Genomic DNA, 14,737 nt, shown 5'->3' with positions numbered 1-14,737 from the left:
GAGCTTATCCTTGGTTGGCGTAATGAATAGAATGCCCGCACCAGCACCGTTAATGTTAAGGGCACCGTCGAAGTACATCACCCAGTGCTCGGGGCAAGTGGCAGCGATGGGCTCCTGGATCTTGGTCCACTCAGCGATGAAATCAGCGAGCGCCTGTGACTTGATGGTAGGCCTACTTCTGAATTCAATGGTGTAAGTGCTGAGCTCAATAGCCCACTTGATGATGCAGCCGTTGGCCTCTTTGTTGCAGAGAATGTCCCCTAGAGGGAACTCGGTGACCATGGCGATCTTGTAGTACTCAAAGTAGTGTCGGAGCTTATGTGACGTAATCAGAATTGCATATAACAGCTTTTGTACCTGAGGATAACAAGTTTTGGGCTCATTAAGTACCTCGTTGATGAAGTATACCAGACATTGCACCTTGTAGGCATGCCTGGCTTCCACGCGTTCGACAACAATAGATGTGCTGATGATGTGAGAAGTGGTGGCGATGTAGATCAGCAGAGTTTCATCTAGTCATGGCGCCATCATGATCAGAGGCTTTGTTAGGAACAACTTGGGCTGCTCGAAAGCTATGTCTGCCTCCTCCGACCAAGAGAAGTGCTCGAAGGCCTTGAGGAGCTTGAAGAAAGGTAGCCCTTTTTCGCCAAGGCGTGATATGAAGCGGCTTAAGGCAGCCATGCAGCCTATAAGCTTCTATATATCCTTGACGCATGTCGGCCGTTTCATGTTGGTGATGGCAGAGACCTTGTCAGGGTTAGGTTTGATGCCTCAAGCACTAACAATGTAGCCCAGCAGTATACCGGATGGAACTCCAAAGATGCACTTTGAAGGGTTCAGCTTCCATCGGTACTTGTTCAGGTTGGCGAAAGTTTCCTCAAGGTCGACGATAAGATTGTCGGTGGCCTTGGTCTTGACGACCACATCATTAATGTAGGCTTCGACGTTGCGGCTAATCTGTTGGTCGAGGCACATCTGGATGGCCCTTTGATAGGTTGCTCTAGCATTCTTGAGTCTAAAGGACATAGTTGTGTAGCAGTATGCTTTGAAAGGTGTGATGAATGACTTCTTGATCTGGTCTTCTTCCTTGAGGGAAATCTGGTGATAGCCAGAGTAACAGTCAAGGAAGGAGAGTAGTTCATAGCCAACGGTGGAGTCTACAACCTTGTTTATCCAAGGCAGGCTGAAGGGGTCTTTAGGGCAGTGTTTGTTAAGATCAGTATAATCAACACACATTCTCCATTCTTTATTCTTTTTTCAAACGAGAATAGGGTTTGCTGACCAATCTAGATGATACACTTCTTTTATGAATCCGGCAGCTAAGAGCCGTTTTATTTCTACCCTAATAGCCTCCTTGTCTGGCGTGAATCGGCGGAGTTTCTGCTTGATCAGTTTGGCTATCGGTGAGACATTCAAGGAGTGCTCGATCTTCTCCCGTGGTACCCCCGGCATGTCTACAGGTTTCCAAGCAAACACGTCAGCATTGGCACGTAGGAAGGAGATGAGCACACTTTCCTATTTGGGGTCAAGGTGAGCCCCAATCTTCACGGTCTTGGAGCAATCGTCGAGGCCGAGGCCGACCTCCTTGACTTCCTTGGACTTGGCGGAGGCACGAGAAGGCTCCAGCTCTAGAATCTCCCTATCTTTGGTAGACACTGTCTTGACTTCGATGACCACGCTAGCCATCTAGATGGAGAGGTCGGTAGCTTCGGCGAGGGCAAGACTTTCTGTCTCACAGGCGTAGGCGGTGGAGAGGTTGGCCTGTAGGGCCAAGACTCCTGTAGGCGAAAGCATCTTTAGCACTAGATAGGCATAGTGTGGTATGGCCATGAACTTGGCTAGAGCTGGCCGACCAAGTATGGCGTGGTAGGCGGTGTCGAAGTCAGCGACGTAGAAGTTGATATGCTCGACACGATAGTTGCTTGCTTTGCCAAACTGTACTGGTAGGGTGATCTCTCCAAGTGGTTTGGATGCCCTACCAGGTACCACACACCCCAGAAGCTGGAGTTTGAGGGTGTGAGATCTGTTATCCCGAGGCCCAACTCCTTTAGGGCTCCAGCGAAGAGTAGATACAAAGCGCTCCCACCGTCGATGAGCACTTTTCTAAAAAGCACCTTCTAGATGGTTGCATTGAGGACAAGGGGGAAACGCTCTGTGTAGGGTATGTCCGCCCACTGGTCGGCCCTGCTAAAAGTGATGGGAACCTCAGACCATGGGTGATAGCTCGGGTTGGTGGTGGTTTCTTCTGAAGTGACGGCGAGCACTCGTTGGGCGGCAAGCTTCCGTTCTCTCCAGCTCTCGGTGGAATCGAGGCCTCCAAAGATGGTGGTGACCACCTTGTCATGGTCCTGGAAGGCATTGTTATTGCCCCCAGGTGGTCAGCGACCTCTGTTCCCACCGTTGGCATCGTCGTCTAGCTTTTTGTCCTAGAACTCCTTGGCCAAGCCGAGGCAGTCCTTCATTTTATGCTTGGCGTTCTTGTGGAGGGGGCACAGACCATCGAGGATCTTCTTGTACTGCTCATCATAGTTGCACTTGGTGCGAGGTTCATTGACGACAGCGACGATGTGGTATGGCCGGCGACGGTGATTTTGACCAGGCTTGGATCCTTCTGGCCGATCACGGCTGCTGTCTCAGTGGAAACTATGGTCGTCGTAGCGGCGGTCGTTGTGGCGTTGGTCATCGCCGCAGTCATCATAGCGGCGAGGCGGGCGATGAGTGCCCGTATCTTTGTTGAAGCGTACCTCAGCTTCCTCGGTGTTGGCGTACTGGTTGGCGGTCGTGATCATCTCGCCGATGCCTGTAGGTGGCTTGCGATTGAACTTGGAACAAAGCTCGTGGTGATGAAGTCCTCGGACAAAGGCGGTGATGACCTCAGCTTCCGTGATGTTAGGAATAGAATTCCTCATCTTGGAGAAGTGTCTAATGTAGCTGCGGAGGAGCTCGAATGGCTTCTAGGTGATGCGGTTGAGATCATGTTTGGTGCCAGGCTGTGTACACGTAGCCATATAGTTGTCGATGAAGACTTTCTTTAGCTCTTCCCAAGATCCGATGGAGTCTAGGGCGAGGCTTGTGAACTAGCTCATGGCGGCTGGTGTGAGCACGACAGGAAGATAGTTCGCCATGACGTTGGTGTCTCCTCTAGTGGCATGAACAGCAGTGGCGTAAGCCTATAGCCACTATGTTGGATTCATCCTTCCCTCGTAGGGCTAGACCCCAGTGATTTTAAAACCACAGGGGCACCGAAGTTTTCGGAGCGCCCTCGTAAACGTTGGGGGCCCTTTAGGGTTGTGGTCGGTGTCGACTACAGCATTGTCGGCGTCGATCGGCTCGAGAGCTGAGTCTGGGTTTCCGTACTCCTGCTCGTACTCCTGGCGGCGGCATACTTCATCTTCGTGGTGACCGAAGCGACACTGCTCGATATGCCATCGTGCATCCTAGAGGTTGCTAAGGTGCACTCGAGCATCTTGTTCGACCACCAGGTCGTGTTGGCAAAGTTGTTCGGCGCGGTGGCCCCTAGCTCCCCCTAGAGAGGCAATGACTGGTTGGCGAAATGGCTTTGAATCGGGCAGCGATTGGATCTTGGCACAGCTGATCGGCGAATCATGCTCATGGAGCATGAAGGTCTCTGATCCTCACGGATCTCGTTGACTTGACAGTGTGCCGCTTTAAGCATGGCGGTGACCTTGGCAAGCTTGGGCATCTATGGGAGGCAGGCGAGCTCGTTGGCGGCTACTACTAGATTGGCACTTGGGGTCTTGAAGACGTCATGGCCGTCAATGCAAAGGAACTCTTCGTCGAGGTTGCGATGGAGCGGTATTCCTTGAGAGTCGAACTGGTTGTTGCGAGCAGTCTCGGTCGTTGCAAGGGCATGGTCATTTGCACGACGCTGTGCGTGGTTGACGTTCTGGTTCTCACGAGCGGCGCATTCCTCATCGGTTTCGCCGTTCCAAGGGGGGCTATTGATGCTGACGTTGAACATCGTGCCACCCCGGAAAGGCTAGAGAGGGGAGTGCTCGGTGAAGGTTTTGGTGAGGGTCTCCATAGAGCCCTGGGACTCAGAGTCTAGATTTTCCTCCTAGATGGTCTGGAGGGATGCTCCGTGGCGTCGACTGGTGTGCAACATGTTGACCGTCGGCGAGAGCTGGTCGGTGATCTGGTCGGTGAGAGGATGGATATCCCCCACTTGGTCAGCGAATTTGCCCCTCAGGGCATCTTGGTAGTTAGCGGCGGCGTTGGTGAGCCCAAAGGGTAGGGTCGTATCCCCTGGAATTTGCCGAGCAGCCCCCGATAGATTCAGATCAGAGGGTGGTCGGCGCTGAACGAAAGTGTCTAGAGCCAACTCGGTGACAAAGAGGCAATCGACGAGCTTTAGACCGACCCGATCGATGGATTCGATTAGATCGTCATTGTTGATCTGCTTCCTCCGATAGCGAGGAAATGGGCGGCGGGTCATTGATGAAGGCAACCTTGGAAGTGGTTCCAAGATTAGATCTATAGTTGCAGGTGTGGGGGTGGTTGGCGCAAAACTGATCTGCACCGGCTCGAGGAGCTCTCTGACTCCATCAGCGTTGATGACCCATGAGATGGATCCGACCATAAAGATCTGGCCAGGCTGTGGAAGGGATGAAGAGCCTACTAAAAAAGCCATCTTGTTCGATAAGGAAACACCACACAAGCCCCTACCTAGCGCGCCAACTGTCGATAGAATATCGTCGGCAGTCCTCCAAGGGGTATCCCACGAAGGTAGATTGATCGGCAGAGGAGCGTGAGATCAAGAACAAGAAGGCAACAGAGACACACGAGTTAGACAGGTTTAGGCCATCAGTATGACGTAACACCTTACTCCTGTGGTCTATTGGTTTGTATTGGCTATCGTATGATATTGCGTGTGTTTGGAGGGGGTCCCTGCCCGCCTTATATAGTCTGGGGGGCAGGGTTACAAGTCGGTTAGATCTAAGAGATAACTGGAAAGTAATAACAGATTATAGAAATTATGGGATCATACGTGTCCTAACAGATCTCCTAGTATCTTCAGGATATCTTCTCGGTGTCTTGCGGGAGGCGCCGAGCAGAATCGTGCCCCGCAAGGCTTCGTCTTGTGGGCTAGGCCACCCCTGGGGGCGTAGCCCATGTGGTCTACCATGGGTATCCGGGGTCATACCCCCCACATGTTCATTGATGATATTTTGATATACTCCAAGAACAATGAAGAGCATGCATAGCATCTTCGGATAGTACTGACGCAATTAAAGGAACACAAGCTGTATACCAAATTCAGCAAGTGAGTTCTGGTTACATTGAGTGCAGTTTTTGGGACATGTTCTAACACTTGAAGGCATCTCGGTAGATCCAAGCATGGTCCAAGATGTTCTAAATTGAAAATCTCCCAAGTTAGTGCATTAGATTTGTCAGTTCCTTGGTCTTGCTGGTTATTATCGGTGCTTCATTCCTGACTTCTCCAAAATAGCCTAACCAATGACCAAGTTGCTCTAGAAAGATGTCACGTTTGTATGGAGTCTGGCTTGTGAAGAAGCTTTCCAAGCTCTGAAGAAGTTACTTACCTCTGCTCTTGTTCTCGCCCAACCAGATATTGACAGGCCATTTGATGTGTATTGTGATGCCTCAAGGATGGGATTAGGATGCATGCTTATGTAGGATGGACGTGTGATAGCTTATGCTTCACGTCAGCTGAAAAAGCATGAGGTGAATTATCCCACCCATGATTTAGAGCTGGCTGCTGTGGTGCGTAAAAATTTGGAGGAATTATTTGTTGGGAAATAAAGTGCATATTTATATGGATCACAAGAGCCTCAAATATACTTTCACTCAGTCTGAGTTGAACATGAGGCAACGGAGATGGTTGGAGCTAATCAAGGATTATAATTTGGAGGTTCATTACCATCCAAGAAAAGCTAATGTGGTAGCTGATGCTTTGAGCCATAAGTCATATCAAGTTGAAGAAGCACACTTGTCTCTCAACCATGCTGTGGTGCTAGTCCATATTGCTCTAGTCTCGAATCTACTTGAGCAAATTACTATAGAGTAAAGGCAAGATATTTTGGAAATCACGCATATCAAGGAGTTAATTGCCAAAGGGCATGGTCCACATTTTAGTATTGATGATCAAGGTGTAGTGAAGTTCAAGAATAGATTGGTTGTTCCATCAAGTGAGGAGCTTAGGAGAAAGATTTTGGATGAAGCGCACAACTCCAAGTTATCCATCCATCCAGGAAGTAACAAGATGTATCATGATTTGCATCACTTGTATTGGTGGCCAAATATGAAATAGGATATTACCAATTACATATCTGAATGTGACATTTGTGGAAGGGTTAAGGCAGACCATATGCGTACACCAGGATTTTTGCAGCCCTTGTCTATCCCTGTTTGGAAATGGGAAGATATCTCCATGGACTTTGTTATGGGTTTGCCCCGCACGACAAAGGGGTATGACTCTATTTGGGTCATTGTGGATCGCCTTACCAAGTCCGCTCATTTCCTTGCGGTGGATACAAGGTATCCAGCCAAGAAGTATGCCAAGTTGTATTTTGACTGGATTGTGATCCTACATGGAGTTCCTCTTACTATCGTCTCTGATAGAGGGTCAGTCTTTATCTCTCGTTTTTGGGAGCAACTTCAGCAATGTCTTGGTACTAGTCTCCTTAGAAGTTCAGCTTATCATCCGCAAACTGACGGTCAGACAAAAAGAGTCAATCAGGTACTTGAGCATATGTTGAGGGCTTGTGCCATTTCTTTTCCTAAAAAGTGGGACGAGTGCTTGACTCTAGCTGAGTTTTCTTATAACAATAGTTATCAAGAAAGCATTCAAATGGCACCATTTGAGGCCTTGTATGGCAAGAAATGTAGAACACCTCTTGACTGGGTTGAAGTGCGTGACCGTGGTTATTTTGGACCTGATTTTATCAAAGAGGCTCGAGAGCAAGTTAGCATTATTCAAAGCCATTTGAAGGCAGCTCAAAATCATAAGAAAACTTATGCGGACAAGCGAAGAAGGCCCTTGCAATTTGATGATGGTGACCATGTGTATTTGAAGGTATCTCCCATGAGAGGTGTGCATCGATTTGGTGTCCGTGGGAAGCTAGCCCCTCGCTATGTTGGACCCTACAAGATTTTGGCCCGGTGTGGTTCTACTACCTACCATATCTAGCTCCCTGATATTTTGTCAACAGTGCATAACATCTTCCATGTTTCCCAGTTAAAGAAATGTTTGCGGGTCCCTAATGAAGCGGTGGAAATTGAAGGACTCACTCTCCAACCCGTCTTGTCTTATATTGAGCATCCTATCAAGATCTTGGATGAAAAAGAAAGACTGACTAGAAACAATGTGATGAAGTTTTATAAAGTTCAGTGGAAAAATCACTCGGAGGATGAAGCAACGTGGGAGCAAGAAAGCTATATCTTGAAGCATTATCCCCACCTTCTTTCTAGTTCACCGAGGTAATTGTTTAAATCAGAATTTATTTCTTATATCTTTTCCCACACTAGGCACATGAAATCTCGAGACAAGATTTTGTTTAAGGGGGGTAGATTATAACACCCTAGTGTTAAGCATGCATTTGGCATTGGCATTGCATGAGCACAAGCATCATTGATCATTCATGAGCATGAGCATCTCAAATTGTATCTCTATGATTGCATATATCGCATGTGTTGTCACTAAATGCTTCACATATGCTAGGGTTTACATGTGACCAATGTATAAAATGCTTGTGGGACCTTAGGGGTACCCTAAACATGTTTATAATGACATATGGAACAACTTTGATATTCATGACTTGGACCAATTTGGCCTCTAAGTCATGGTTATAGTGTAACTTACTATTTTCAAGTTGTATGTTTGACCTAAGTTGAACTATAGCATAGAGTATTTGCATGGCAGTGCACCCTTAAGAAAAATTGTAGTACTTGACTAGAGTAATAACTTTTATTTTTGGGTCAAGACCTAATTCGGTGCATAGCATGCTAAAAAATAGCTCACAAGTAGCAACAAAATACTGTTCTAGCACTTGAAATTTTTTCTAAGTCCAGAATTGATTTACTGTTTCAATGTACCAATGTTTGTCATGCTGTAGCTCATAAACTAGTCTGATCTAGACCAAACTCATTTAAGCAAAGTTGGAGTACTCATGTAGCTCTGCAACTTTGATTCTTACGGTTTTTGCTGAATTGTGCTAGCTTAAGAGATATAGAGTGAGGAAGGGGACGGTTTTAGTCCTTTGAAACAAGCTCGTGCCGTGTTTGGGCAGGCAGGTGGTGGCCGACCATCATCAGGCCATGCTCACCATCTAGCAACTGTACGCCAATGCGGGCCCCACCAGTTTGGCCGGGGAGAGCTTCATTATCGCCACAACATGCCTGTCTGCGTCTCTCTCACTCACTTCCTCTCCCTCGCTCGCTCTCGCACCCGCCAGCGGAGCGTTGTGCTCGCGATTGCCACCGCCAGCTTCACCACCACGTAGTGTCATCATCGCTGTACCACTGTCTAATTCAGTTCGCTAGCAGCTCCACCATCATCACCTCTTCCACCCCGACCCACTAGTCCCACTTGCCGAGCCTTGGTAAGGGCGTATTTTGCATCGCCGTCGCCATGATCTCGTCGGAGCGCCGCCGCGCGCTTGGCTTACCATGGCCATACCAATCCACCGCATCTCCTATCCTCCTTTTCTCTTATCTATAGTTGCATTGTGGTCCTTACGCTTAGGTAGGAGCTTGGCTTGACGCTACTGCTTGGTCTTGAGGGAACACGCTGCCGCTCTCACCGCAGCCGCCATGGCCGCCGAGGCGTTTGAGCTCACTGTTGCCGAGCTGGTCTATTGCCTCCCTTCTTTTTTGCACGCATTAGGTTGATTAAACCTTGACCTAGCAGTGGGCATGATGGAGACCCGCTTTTGTCGCCGTTTAGCCCACACGGCGAGAGCACCACCGTGCTCTGTGCTCCGCCGCAGCGGCATGCACGCGGTCGGAGCTCACCGCCGCCTCACCGGAATCCCTACCACTCTAGATAGCTTCGTTAGATTACCGTGAAGCTGTGACGCACCTTGTCTGAGCACACCGTGGCTGGAGAACGCCAGCGTACTGCCGCGTCGCCTCCGCCATCCGCCATTGCCGCCGGCGAGGGTGCTCCAGTGCACCATCGGGCCAACGAAGGGCACCACTAGGTGCGGGCGAGTGCAACCGTTGGCGAGCGATCGCTGGTCAAACACCGCCTCTATCCTAGTGTCGCTGACGTGTGGGTTCGGCTGACCAGCGGGCCCCATCTGTCAGTCACTATGTTTGTTTTGATTTTTCTTATTTTTCACATATTTGAATACCAACTTCAAAACACCGCCTCTATCTAGAGCTAGGAGTGCCCAACTAGAGTGAACCAAATTTTTTTGGATTCATCATGAAGTGTAGTATTTTATAAAAAATATGAAACTTACTGTTGGGGATGTTTTTTCTAGAATAATTAAATGGAGCTAGATAAGTGTTTTTAAATTGTTTGCAATCTTGTAAAATGTATAACTTGAATTAGGAAAGTGATAAAATTGTGATTCCAATTTTGCTGATCTTATGTTGACTTGCTCTAGTTAGGAAAAATGTTGAACTTGCAGTAAACTTGATCGGAGTAGGGTCTTGCTATTTATCTTTTAATAAATGGTGTTTTCTGAGGAAATTCATATGGATAAAAATAAGTAACATATTGCTATGAAAATTTTTGCACAGTGTTAGTGGGCTCTAGGAAAGCTAAGAAAAATATGAAATCTATTTTATGACACTTTTCAATAGGGATAACTATTTTCACTAAAATTAGCCCTTATAACTTGTCATTTATGTGGAGGGTGTTGTACTTATTCAAATGGTATGAAATTTGTATAGTAGACTATGGGGATCATATATGAATCACTGTAATTTTCTCAGAATTTATTGTGCAATTTGGGTATATTTTTATTATTTCACCTTAGTGTCCAAATAAATTAATAAAGACATTTAAATTATTTATTTGGGCTTGACCATGATATTTTCTAGAGTGTGTATGATGCCTATGAACTGTTGGTACCTTTGGTTGTGCCCATTTTTGATTTCTTGTATGCAGTAAAATATTATGGCTCTAAAATTCAATTATAGAAGTTGTTTTGGACAGATTCTGTTGCTAGGTGTTTTACATAGGTAAAATAGAGTTTGCTGTAAAAATGATTAATAACAAAGTTGTAGGGAATTTTTTTATCTAGCTTGTGTCAAAATTTTAGGGCAATAGGCCAAGTAGTTTGAGAGTTATAGCTGTTAGAATTTGGTCTTCCAAAATGCTTACTCTCTGGAATTTCTGGACAGACCTAGGAAGTTTACCTATTTTGGCTAGGATATTAGTTGAACCAGCTTTTGGTGATTAAATGAAAGTTGTAGAAAATTTTATAAGCTTTTCAGAAAGTCTAGGATCATAGCATTTGGTTGAGTAGAACTCCAGTTATGATCTAAACTTATAGCTATTGTGTTGTGGTCCAGAAATGGATTTGGTGTGGATCCTTGAAATTTCTTGAGAAGAGATATGCACCTACTCAGTAAATAAGAATTTCACCTTGTTATCATCCTAATGACCTAATATGATAATCATCATTTAACCATGCACATTATCATGACATGTCATCCATGACTCTTCTTATGCATTCATGATTCTCACTTTTTGCATATGCAAGCAATAGGTGCGACGGAAGAAATCACCGTGTTGGAGTACGGAGCCGATCCCCAGGAAGAGCATCAGGAAGTGCAGCAATAGGAGGTCCTAGGAGAAGGCGAGATCGATGGTGAACAGTTGCCAGAGTGCCTAGATCACCAGCCCGCCACCTTTGTGAAAGGCAAGCCCCGGAGCATTTTAAGCCTCCTATGTTTTCGAACTATCAACTTGAGTCCTTTTATGTTGATGCATTAAGTACTAGGAGTTGATTGGAACCACTTGCTGCATATATCTTCTTTGTCCATATATATATATATATATATATATATATATATATATATATATATATATATATATATATATATATATATATATATCTTGAATCCTATGTAGGTTCAGGATCGAATATGTGCTTAGCCATGCTTAGTCGGTAGAAGCCGAGTGATTACCTGTCATCTGGATGATATAGGTGGATAACTAATCATGGTTGGCTATATGTGCTAGCGTGGAATATAACCATGTGTTGATGAATTAAAGGAGACCGGGCGGGATCGTGATAAAGAAACAACAAGGCATGGAGGTCTTGGGTGCCTATTTATCCCGATCTGTGTCGGTTAAGGACCGATCCGTTGTACGTCCTCATGTCATGTTGAACGCATGCCTAGCACTTAGTTGGCCAGATCCGATGATACGACCGTGAAGCTGAGTAGCTCGATTCAGGATGGGCCTCGATAAGTGAAAGTGCACATGCTGGAGGCAGTAAGGATGTGTGGAGAGCCAATGGCATGAGTCCAAGGGTAGGACAGGGTCCCGATCTTCCTAGCAGATTGGTAGAATCTCTGAGTGTGCGGCGCTGATTGGACCCATGAGTTAGTCCTAAATTGTACCAAAGGTGACCTGAGGCTACCTTCACAAGGTGTGCCTCAGTTTGTGTTAGAAATAAATTCCCTAGCTGGGTAGGAATCGATTCGAATCACCATCTCTCTCGGATAGTAAGAACTTGACTGAGTAGCGGCAACGTAGAAGCACTAATGGAAACTTGATGGTTATGATGATGTTCAAATTATTCTTATACCGGATATGGTTACTAATGCTTGTTAGCTTAATCAAGTGATTGCTCTAGTACAGGTGCTAACCTAGAGATGCTTAATTGAATAGGTATTCAAATGGATGCTAGAGGTACTAAATCTCCAAGTTATATTACTTAAGCTTTTATGCAAAATGTTGTCAAGCTAACTCCACCTCTTAAAGCCATGCATACTCCTTGGTGTCTTATTATTTTGGTTTATGATGGATAAGTCTAGTTGAGTGCATTCTTGTACTTAGGGTTTATTCCCATTTGTTGCAGATGACGTGATGTACCATGGTTATTGCAAGCATTGCATAACTCCTGATGTTGATGGAGAGTAAGACCAAGGGCATGGTCATTCTATATCATCTCCTCTACGTGCTTTTGTTGGAGATGATCCTAAACTAGCTATGTATTTGAACTATCGTGATGTTGTTTCAAAACTATGTTGCTTCCGCTACTTCTAAATTTGAGTTGTAATAACTTTGTTGAAACTCTGATGTATGAGAACCATTTGTGAACCTGTTGTAACATGTGACTGGTTGTGTTGAATCATGTACGATCTTGGTTTGTACATTGGTTTGTTTGAGATCCTTCATGATTTCATTGGACTACCAGGTTTATATGGGTTCAAGTATGACGGTTTGATCGCTTCGGTGATTGCTATTGTACTTTTGCTCTTATAAATTGGACGGTTCTGTTACATAGATTTGTAACACCCTCGATGTTACACCATAAATCATTTACTAAAACATGTCATGAGCATCATGTTTATGTGTTAATGCATGTAATAAAGTGTGTAGATCAATTTTCATAACTTGGAAATATCAACAAAAATGCGAAACGAAAGTCGATTCAATAGTCATGTTATATCACTTAAGGTTGAAAACTAATTTTTATTAAGCAAAAATCCTATATAACATATATGTGTCACCTTAATAAAGCTTGAAGTGCAAACTTTGTAGATGATAGTGAAATACTTGCGGTAGAAAAATAATGTTACTAGCTAGTATTTCTAATAGTCTAGAAATGGAACTTGAAAACAAATCCAACTCAAAAACTTGGAAATTTTCAAGTCTGTCAAGAGTTAGACATTGCTATGTTTTGCAATTTATTGTAAGAGATTGGGTTAAGGAGTGGTATAGTGTTATAGCTCAATTTGGTAGTCTCATGAGCCATCTTAAGCATGGTGAAGTTGGTTTGGCTCCTGGAGCAACTGTTTAGTCGTGTTGAGCGCTTTAAAATTCGTGCGTGTCACTTTCTCGCATTGGTTGGCGCCGGGTGCGCGGTCACCACGTGGCCTTCCCACGCTGCGCTCATGGCCACGTCCCACGCAGTCAACCATGCCGCCGTGCTTGGCCGTTTGAGCCGCCTGGGCTTGGCCGAGGCCGGCCACAGTGAGCCGCTGGCCCCGCGCCCGCTGCTCTGCCTCACGCTGCCGTCTTGGGTGCCGCCACAGCCACGCTGCGCTACCATCGCGTCTGCACTGCTATCACTCCTCGCACCGTGACGCTGCCACTGCCGTTGCATCATCGTCGAGTCTACGTTGGTCCACGGCATCTTTGCGCTATTGTCGGCCCAGTGCGTGTTGCCTCTGCCATGCGCATGTGGGTGAGCCGTCGTCGCCTTGTCATTTAAGGCGCTGCGACTACATGGGCCACACCGGTTGAGCGCACGCGCCTATTGACTAGCGCTGGTGTGTGAGCCTGCTAATCCTACCGCTCACATCCCACCAAGGCATGGACGAGCCAAGCCCATCTGCCGTGCCGTCTCTCTCTTTCCCTCTTTCTCCCTTAGTTTCTGTCATCATCGTGTCACGTCACGATGAGCCAGAGAGTGGGCAACTCTCATCAATTCCTCTTGCTCATGTCTTCGCATTCATGCCTCCTTTCCAACTGACCCCACCCTGCCTTGATTATGGCCAGGCCGAGCTCCAATTTTTGGAGCTTTGCCCGCCACCGTGCTGTTAAGGCCCGTTGCCGATCGTGTCTTGCCCAGCCTCCACCACTTCACAACGCGCCAATTCCTCTGCACCACTAGCTCACCTTGGCTCGCTCTCCACCGTGCGCATGCCAGTGGGAGCGCTACTGCCTCCCCGCTACCATGTCCACTGTGGCTCATAGCTGTGCTCGTCGCACGCACGTGGCCTGCACTGCTCAGGTAGTCGCCGGCCGAACCACCACTTCGGCCTGGTTCAAGGTGTGCCCCTGGTGCTTATCCCCTATCTCTACCATCCTGTTAGCGCTATGGCTCACTGAAACATGGTTGCTGTCATTGTAGGTCGCCCACCGCCGGGGAGAGCCCGCCCTACTTCACCGCCATTCGTGCCACCACTACCCATCGCTTCGCATCAAACCCTAGGTGAGCGTCGACCTCATAGATAGGTCAGTGTGGGTCCTGTGTGGTTGGCGCAAGCGCTAGTGCCACCGCTCACCGCACCAGAGCGCGTGAGGGAGGCTAGGGGCCTTGTTGTTGTAAAGAGGAGAAAGTTTTGAGGGTTCCATTGCAAAGTCATTGTATATAGAAATAGTACGTGTACCGTTCGTGCTATTGGCTGATCACGCGAGGGCGTTTTTGCAAGAATGCCAGCTCGCGCATAGGCTTCCTCATCGTGGGCCGCCTCATGTGTGTGGGCCGTTACCGCGTGGGCCGCATAGTGGGCCACCGTGCGTTCGCGCACGCATGCACGCCGTGTCGCGTGGGCCGCGTCCCATGTGGGCCACGTTGGGCCGAAATCAATTTAGCTTTTTCATGGAGAATAGAAATAGCTTTTCATTTTAATTCTGAGCTGAACTTTGGTAATTAATATAAAATCATGTAGGTATCCAAAAATTGTGAAACAAATTTTGTTAAGTTTCTAAAATTGTGCTCTATCCGTTAGTGTATTTAGTTCATATATGTGCTTGTTGATACAAGGAGCTATTAAATCATTTGAGAGTGCTTAATAGTATTAGGTTAAATATTGTAGGAATTTTTATGGTAAATTGGTGATA

This window comes from Miscanthus floridulus, chromosome 9, assembly GCF_019320115.1.
Source record: "Miscanthus floridulus cultivar M001 chromosome 9, ASM1932011v1, whole genome shotgun sequence".
Taxonomy (NCBI): Eukaryota; Viridiplantae; Streptophyta; class Magnoliopsida; order Poales; family Poaceae; genus Miscanthus; species Miscanthus floridulus.
This window is presented reverse-complemented; position numbering follows the sequence as displayed.